The following is an 8,535-nucleotide window of genomic DNA, read 5'->3' as shown; positions in this document are numbered from 1 at the left end:
ATTTTTTCTACTCCTTGAAATTTTTGGATCATTAGGTCACCTGTATCCTCAACATCTTTCTGGCATGCATGTCCACCACGTTTAAAGCATGTTAGGATCAGTTAGGAGTCCCTTTCCTTTAAAATTCCACCAAGCTTATTATTAGGGTTGTGCTAGTGGAATTTCCCAAACATGGATAACAAAACCTCAGAGTTCATTTTTAGTGTGTTCACTTATAATCCTTTTCAAATTTTTTTGTATAAAATTTTCTTTTTGTTATGCCTCATATCTTTTTAGTTTACAAGAAAAATAGGAGAGTTAGTTTTGGATCTGAAAAAAAATTTGAACATCCAAAATGGAGGTGCACAAAAGCTGAGAGAGGTAATTCCAAAAAGTAACTGTGATTTTTAAGGATAGTCAAAAAGTGGGTTGTTAATCATCCAACAACTTGAGAATTTTATTTTTTCTACTCCTTGAAATTTTTGGATCATTAGGTTACTTACATCCTCAACATGTTTCTGGCATGCATGTCCACCACATTTAAAACATTTTTGGATCAGTTAGAAGTCCCTTTCCTACAAAATTCCACCAAGCTTATTATTCGGGGTTGTGCTAGTGGAATTTCCCAAACAAGCATAAAAAACTCTTGGAGTTCATTTTTAGTGCGTTCACTTACATTTATTATAGTTTTCAAATTTATTTGCATAAAATTTTCATTTTTTATGGCTCACATCTTTTTTGTTTACGAGAAAGTTTTGGATCTGAAAAAGAAAATGAACATCCAAAATGGAAATGCACAAATGCTGAGAGAGATAATTCCAAAAAGTATCTGTGATTTTTAAGGATAAGGAAAAAGAGGGTTGTTAAACATCCAACCACTTGAGAATTTGATGTTTTCTACTCCTTGAAATTTTTGGATCATTAGGTCACTTGCATCCTCAACATGTTTCTGGCATGCATGTCTACCACATTTAAAGCATGTTAGGATCAGTTAGAAGTCCCTTTCCTATAAAATTTAGCCAAACTTATTATTAGGGGTTGTGCTAGTGGAATTTCCTAAACATAAATAACAAAACCTTGGAGTTCATTTTTAGTGCGTTCTCTTACATTTATTATAGTTTTCAACTTTTTTTACATAAAATTTTCGTTTTGTTAAGACTCATATCTTTTTTATTTACGAGAAAAATGGGAACGTGAGTTTTGCATCTAAAAAAAAATTTGAACATGCAAAATGGAAATGAAGAAATGTTGAGAGAGATAATTCCAAAAAGTATCTGTGATTTTTAAGGATAGGCAAAAAGTGGGTTGTTAAACATCCAACGACTTGAGAATTTGATTTGTTCTACTCCACGAAAATTTTGGATCATTAGGTCACTTGAATCCTCAACATGTTTCTGGCAAGCATGTCCACCACGTTTAAAGCATGTTAGGATCAGTTAGAAGTCCCATTCCTTTAAAATTCCACCAAGCTTATTATTAGGGGTTGTACTAGTGGAATTTCCCAAACATGGATAACAAAACCTCAGAGTTCATTTTTAATGTGTTCACTTACATTTATAATACTGTTCAATTTTTTTTGCAAAAACTTTTCATTTGGTTATGCCTCATATCTTTTTAGTTTACAAGAAAAATAGGAGAGTTAGTTTTGGATCTGAAAAAAAATTTGAACATCCAAAATGGAAATGCACAAAAGCTAAGAGAGATAATTCCAAAAAGTATCTGTGATTTTTAAGGATAGGCAAAAATTGGGTTGTTAAACATCCACAAACTTGAGAATTTGATTTTTTCTACTCCTTGAAATTTTTGGATCATTAGGTCACTTGAATCCAAAACATGTTTCTGGCACGCATGTCCACCACATTTAAAGCATCTTCGGATAAGTTAGATGTTCCTTTCCTATAAAATTCCACCAAGCTTATTATTAGGGGTTGTACAAGTGGAATTTCCCAAACAATGATAACAAACTCTTGGAGTTCTTTTTTAGTGCGTTCACTTACATTTCTTACAGTTTTCAAATTTTTATGCATAAAATTTTTATTTTGTTATGCCTCATATCGTTTTTGTTTATGAGAAAAAAGGGAGAGTGAGTTTTGGATCAGAAAAAAAATTTGAACATCCAAAATGGAAATGCACAAAAGCTGAGAGAGACAATTCCAAAAAGAATTTGTGATTTTTAAGGATAATCAAATAGTGGGTTGTTAAACATCCAACCATTTGAGAATTTCATTTTTTCTACACTTAGAAATTTTTGGATCATTAGGTTACTTACATCCTCAACATGTTTCTGGCATGCATGTCCACCACATTTAAAACATGTTTGGATCAGTTAGCAGTCCCTTTCCTATAAAATTCCACCAAGCTTATTATTAGGGGTTGTGCTAGTGGAATTTCCCAAACAAGGATAACAAAATCTTGGAGTTCATTTTTAGTGCGTTCACTTACATTTATAATTGTTTTCAAATTTATTTGCATATAATTTTCATTTTGTTATGGCTCACATGTTCTTTGTTTACGAGGAAGTTTTGGATCTGAAAAAGAATATGAACATCCAAAATGGAAATGCACAAATGCTGAGAGAGATAATTCCAAAAAGTATCTGTGATTTTTAAGGATAGGCAAAAAGTGGGTTGTTAAACACCCAACCACTTGAGAATTTGATTTTTTCTACTCCTTGAAATTTTTGGATCATTAGGTCACCTGTATCCTCAACATGTTTCTGGCATGCATGTCCACCACGTTTAAAGCATGTTAGGATCAGTTAGGAGTCCCTTTCCTTTAAAATTCCACCAAGCTTATTATTAGGGGTTGTGCTAGTGGAATTTCCCAAACATGGATAACAAAACCTCAGAGTTCATTTTTAGTGTCTTCACTTACATTTATAATCCTTTTCAAATTTTTTTGTATGAAATTTTCTTTTTGTTATGCCTCATATCTTTTTAGTTTACAAGAAAAATAGTAGAGTTAGTTTTGGATCTGAAAAAAAATTTGAACATCCAAAATGGAAATGCACAAAAGCTAAGAGAGATAATTCCAAAAAGTATCTGTGATTTTTAAGGATAGGCAAAAAGTGGGTTCTTAAACATCCAACGACTTGAGAATTTGATTTTTTCTACTCCTTGAAATTTTTGGATCATTAGGTCACTTGCATCCTAAACATGTTTCTGGCATGCATGTCCACCACATTTAAAGAATCTTCGGATCAGTTAGTTGTCCCTTTCCTATATAATTCCACCAAGGTTATTATTAGGGGTTGTACAAGTGCAATTTCCCAAACAATAATTTAAAAATCTTGGAGTTCATATTCAGTGCCTTCACATACATTTATTATAGTTTTCAATTTTATTTGCATCAAATTTTCATTTTGTTATGGCTCACATCGTTTTTGTTTACGAGAAAAAAGGGAGAGTGAGTTTTGGATCTGAAAAAAAATTTGAACATCCAAAATGGAAATGCACAAAAGCTGAGAGAGAGAATTCCAAAAAGTATTTGTGATTTTTAAGGATAGTCAAAAGGTGGCTTGCAAAACATCCAACCACTTGAGAATTTGATTTTTTCTACTCCTTGAAATTTTTGGATCATTAGGTTACTTACATCCTCAACATGTTTCTGGCATGCATGTCCACCACATTTAAAACATGTTTGGATCAGTTAGAAGTCCTTTTCCTATAAAATTCCACCAAGCTTATTATTAGGGGTTGTGCTAGTGGAATTTCCCAAACAAGGATAAAAATATCATGGAGATCATTTTTAGTGCATTCACTTTCATTTATTATAGTTTTCAAATTTATTTGCATCAAATTTGCATTTTGTTATGGCTCACATCTTTTTTGTTTACGAGAAAGTTTTGGATCTGAAAAAGAATATGAACATCCAAAATGGAAATGCACAAATGCTGAGAGAGATAATTCCAAAAAGTATCTCTGATTTTTAAGGATAGGCAAAAAGTGGGTTGTTAAACATCCAACCACTTGAGAATTTCATTTTTTCTGCTCTTTGAAATATTTGGATCATTACGTTACTTACATCCTCAACATGTTTATGGCATGCATGTCCACCACATTTAAAACAAGTTTTGATCAGTTAGTAGTCCCTTTCCTATAAAATTCCACCAAGCTTATTATTAGGGGTTGTGCTAGTGGAATTTCCCAAACAAGGATAACAAAATCTTGGAGTTCATTTTTAGTGCGTTCACTTACATTTATTATAGTTTTCAAATTTATTTGCATAAAATTTTCATTTTGTTATGGCTCACATCTTTTTTGTTTACGAGGAAGTTTTGGATCTGAAAAAGAATATGAACATCCAAAATGGAAATGCACAAATGCTGAGAGAGATAATTCCAAAAAGTATCTGTGATTTTTAAGGATAGGCAAAAAGTGGGTTGTTAAACATCCAACCATTTCAGAATTTGACTTTTTCTACTCCTTGAAATTTTTGGATCATTAGGTCACTTGCATCCTCAACATGTTTCTGGCATGCATGTCCACCACATTTAAAGCATGTTAGGATCAGTTAAAAGTCCCTTTCCTTTAAAATTCCACCAAGCTTATTATTAAGGGTTGTGCTGGTGGAATTTCCCAAACATGAATAACAAATCCTCGGAGTTCATTTTTAGAGTGTTCACTTACATTTATAATCCTTTTCAAATTTTTTTGCATAAAATTTTCTTTTTGTTATGCCTCATATCTTTTTTGTTTACAAGAAAAATAGGAGAGTTAGTTTTGGATCTGAAAAAAAATTTGAACATCCAAAATGGAAATGCACAAAAGCTAAGAGGGATAATTCCAAAAAGTATCTGAGATTTTTAAGGATAGGCAAAAAGTGGGTTCTTAAACATCCAACGACTTGAGAATTTGATTTTTTCTACTCCTTGAAATTTTTGGATCATTAGGTCACTTGCATCCTAAACATGTTTCTGGCATGCATGTGCACCACATTTAAAGAATCTTCGGATCAGTTAGTTGTCCCTTTCCTATCAAATTCCACCAAGGTTATTATTAGGGGTTGTACAAGTGGAATTTCCCAAACAATGATAACAAAAACTTGGAGTTCATATTCAGTGCGTTCACTTACATTTATTATAGTTTTCAAATTTTTATGCATAAAATTTTTATTTTGTTATGCCTCATATCATTTTTGTTTACGAGAAAAAAGGGAGAGTGCGTTTTGGATCTGAAAAAAAATTTGAACATCCGAAATGGAAATGCACAAAAACAGAGAGAGATAATTCCAAAAAGTATCTGTGATTTTTAAGGTTAGTCAAAAAGTGGGTTGTTAAACATCCAACCACTTGAGAATTTGATTTTTTCTACTCCTTGAAATTTTTGGATCATTAGGTTACTTACATCCTCAACATGTTTCTGGCATGCATGTCCACCACATTTAAAACATGTTTGGATCAGTTAAGAAGTCCCTTTCCTATAAAATTCCACCAAGCTTATTATTAGGGGTTGTGCTAGTGGAATTTCCCAAACAAGGATAAAAAAATCTTGGAGTTCATTTTTAGTGCGTTCACTTACATTTATTATAGTTTTCAAATTTATTTGCGTAAAATTTTCATTTTGTTATGGCTCACATCTTTTTTGTTTACGAGAAAGTGTTGGATCTGAAAAAGAATATGAACATCCAAAATGGAAATGCACAAATGCTGAGAGAGATAATGCCAAAAAGTATCTCTGATTTTTAAAGATAAGCAAAAAGTGGGTTGTTAAACATCCATCCACCTGATAATTTGATTTTTTCTACTCCTTAGAAATTTTTGGATCATTAGGTCACTTGCATCCTCAACATGTTTCTGGCATGCATGTCTACCACATTTAAAGCATGTTAGGATCAGTTAGAAGTCCCTTTCCTATAAAATTTAACCAAACTTATTATTAGGGGTTGTGCTAGTGGAATTTCCTAAACATAAATAACAAAACCTTGGAGTTCATTTTTAGTGCGTTCTCTTACATTTATTATAGTTTTCAACTTTTTTTACATTAAATTTTCATTTTGTTAAGACTCATATCTTTTTTATTTACGAGAAAAATGGGAACGTGAGTTTTGCATCTGAACAAAAATTTGAACATGCAAAATGGAAATGAAGAAATGTTGAGAGAGATAATTCCAAAAAGTATCTGTGATTTTTAAGGATAGGCAAAAAGTGGGTTGTTAAACATCCAACGACTTGAGAATTTGATTTGTTCTACTCCTCGAAATTTTTGGATCATTAGGTCACTTGCATCCTCAACATGTTTCTGGCAAGCATGTCCACCACGTTTAAAGCATGTTCGGATCAGTTAGAAGTCCCATTCCTTTAAAATTCCACCAAGCTTATTATTAGGGGTTGTACTAGTGGAATTTCCCAAATATGGATAACAAAACCTCGGAGTTCATTTTTAATGTGTTCACTTACATTTATAATAGTGTTCAAATTTTTGTTGCAAAAACTTTTCATTTGGTTATGCCTCATATCTTTTTAGTTTACAAGAAAAATAGGAGAGTTAGTTTTGGATCTGAAAAAAAATTTGAACATCCAAAATGGAAATACACAAAAGCTAAGAGAGATAATTCCAAAAAGTATTTGTGATTTTTAAGGATAGGTAAAAAGTGGGTTGTTAAACATCCAACAACTTGAGAATTTGATTTTTTCTACTCCTTGAAATTTTTGGATCATTAGGTCACTTGAATCCAAAACATGTTTCTGGCATGCATGTCCACCACATTTAAAGCATCTTCGGATAAGTTAGATGTCCCTTTCCTATAAAATTCCACCGAGCTTATTATTAGGGGTTGTACAAGTGGAATTTCCCAAACAATGATAACAAAATCTTGGAGTTCATATTTAGTGCGTTCACTTACATTTCTTACAGTTTTCAAATTTTTATGCATAAAAGTTTTATTTTGTTGTGCCTCATATGGTTTTTGTTACGAGAAAAAAGGGAGAGTGAGTTTTGGATCTGAAAAAAAATTGGAACATCCAAAATGGAAGTGCACAAAAGCTGAGAGAGATAATTCCAAAAAGTATCTGTGATTTTTAAGGATAGTCAAAAAGTGGGTTGTTAAACATCCAACCACTTGAGAATTTGATTTTTTCTACTCCTTGAAATTTTTGGATCATTAGGTTACTTACATCCTCAACATGTTTCTGGCATGCATGTCCACCACATTTAAAACATGTTTGGATCAGTTAGAAGTCCCTTTCCTATAAAATTCCATCAAGCTTATTATTAGGGGTTGTGCTAGTCGAATTTTCCAAACAAGGATAAAAAAATCTTGGAGTTCATTTTTAGTGCGTTCACTTACATTTATTATAGTTTTCAAATTTACTTGCATAAAATTTTCATTTTGTTATGGCTCACATCTTTTTTGTTTACGAGAAAGTTTTGGATCTGAAAAATAATATCAACATCCAAAATGGAAATGCACAAATGTTGAGAGAGATAATTCCAAAAAGTATCTGTGATTTTTAAGGATAGGCAAAAAGTGGGTTGTTAAACATCCAACCACTTCAGAATTTGATTTTTTCTACTCCTTGAAAGTTTTGGATCATTATGTCACTTGCATCCTCATCATGTTTTTGGCATGCATGTCTACCACATTTAAAGCATGTTAGGATCAGTTAGAAGTCCTTTTCTTATAAAATTTAACCAAGCTTATTATTAGGGGTTGTGCTAGTGGAATTTCCTAAACATAAATAACAAAACCTTGGAGTTCATTTTTAGTGCGTTCGCTTACATTTATTATAGTTTTCAACTTTTTTTACATAAAATTTTCATTTTGTTAAGAGTCATATCTTTTTTGTTTACGAGAAAAATGGGACCGTGAGTTTTGGATCTGAAAAAAAATTTGAACATGCAAAATGGAAATGTAGAAAAGTTGAGAGAGATAATTCCAAAAAGTATCTGTGATTTTTCGGGATTTGCAAAAAGTGGGTTATTAAACATCCAACCACTTGAGAATTTGATTTTTTCTACTCCTCGAAATTTTTGGATGATTAGGTCACTTGCATCCTCAACATGTTTCTCGTATTCGTGTCCACCACGTTTAAAGCATGTTAGGATCAGTTAGAAGTCCCTTTCCTATAAAATTCTACCAAGCTTATTATTAGGGGTTGTACTAGTGGAATTTCCCAAACATGGATAACAAAACCTCGGAGTTCATTTTTAGTGCGTCCATTTACATTTATTGTAGTTTTCAATTTTTTTTGCATAAAATTTTCATTTTGTTATGCTTCATATTTTTTTTGTTCACGAGAATAATGGGAGAGAAAGTTTTGGATCTGAAAAAAAATTTGAAGATCCGAAATGGAAATGCGCAAAAGCCTCAGAGATAATTCCATAAAGTATCTATGATTTTTAACAATTGTCAAAAAGTGGGTTTTCAAACATCCAACCACTCGAGAATTTGAATTTTGTTACTCCTTGGAATTTTTGGATCATTAAGTCACTTGCATCCCCAACATGTTTCTGGCAAACATGTCCACCACGTTTAAAGCATGTTAGGATCAGTTAGAAGTCCCTTTCCTTTAAAATTCCACCAAGCTTATTATTAGGGGTTGTACTAGTGGAATTT

This window comes from Aristolochia californica, unplaced genomic scaffold (assembly GCF_029961685.1).
Source record: "Aristolochia californica isolate CCGP_79_NKW_82.1479 unplaced genomic scaffold, dmAriCali1.0.hap1 SCAF_14, whole genome shotgun sequence".
NCBI lineage: Eukaryota > Viridiplantae > Streptophyta > Magnoliopsida > Piperales > Aristolochiaceae > Aristolochia > Aristolochia californica.
This window is presented reverse-complemented; position numbering follows the sequence as displayed.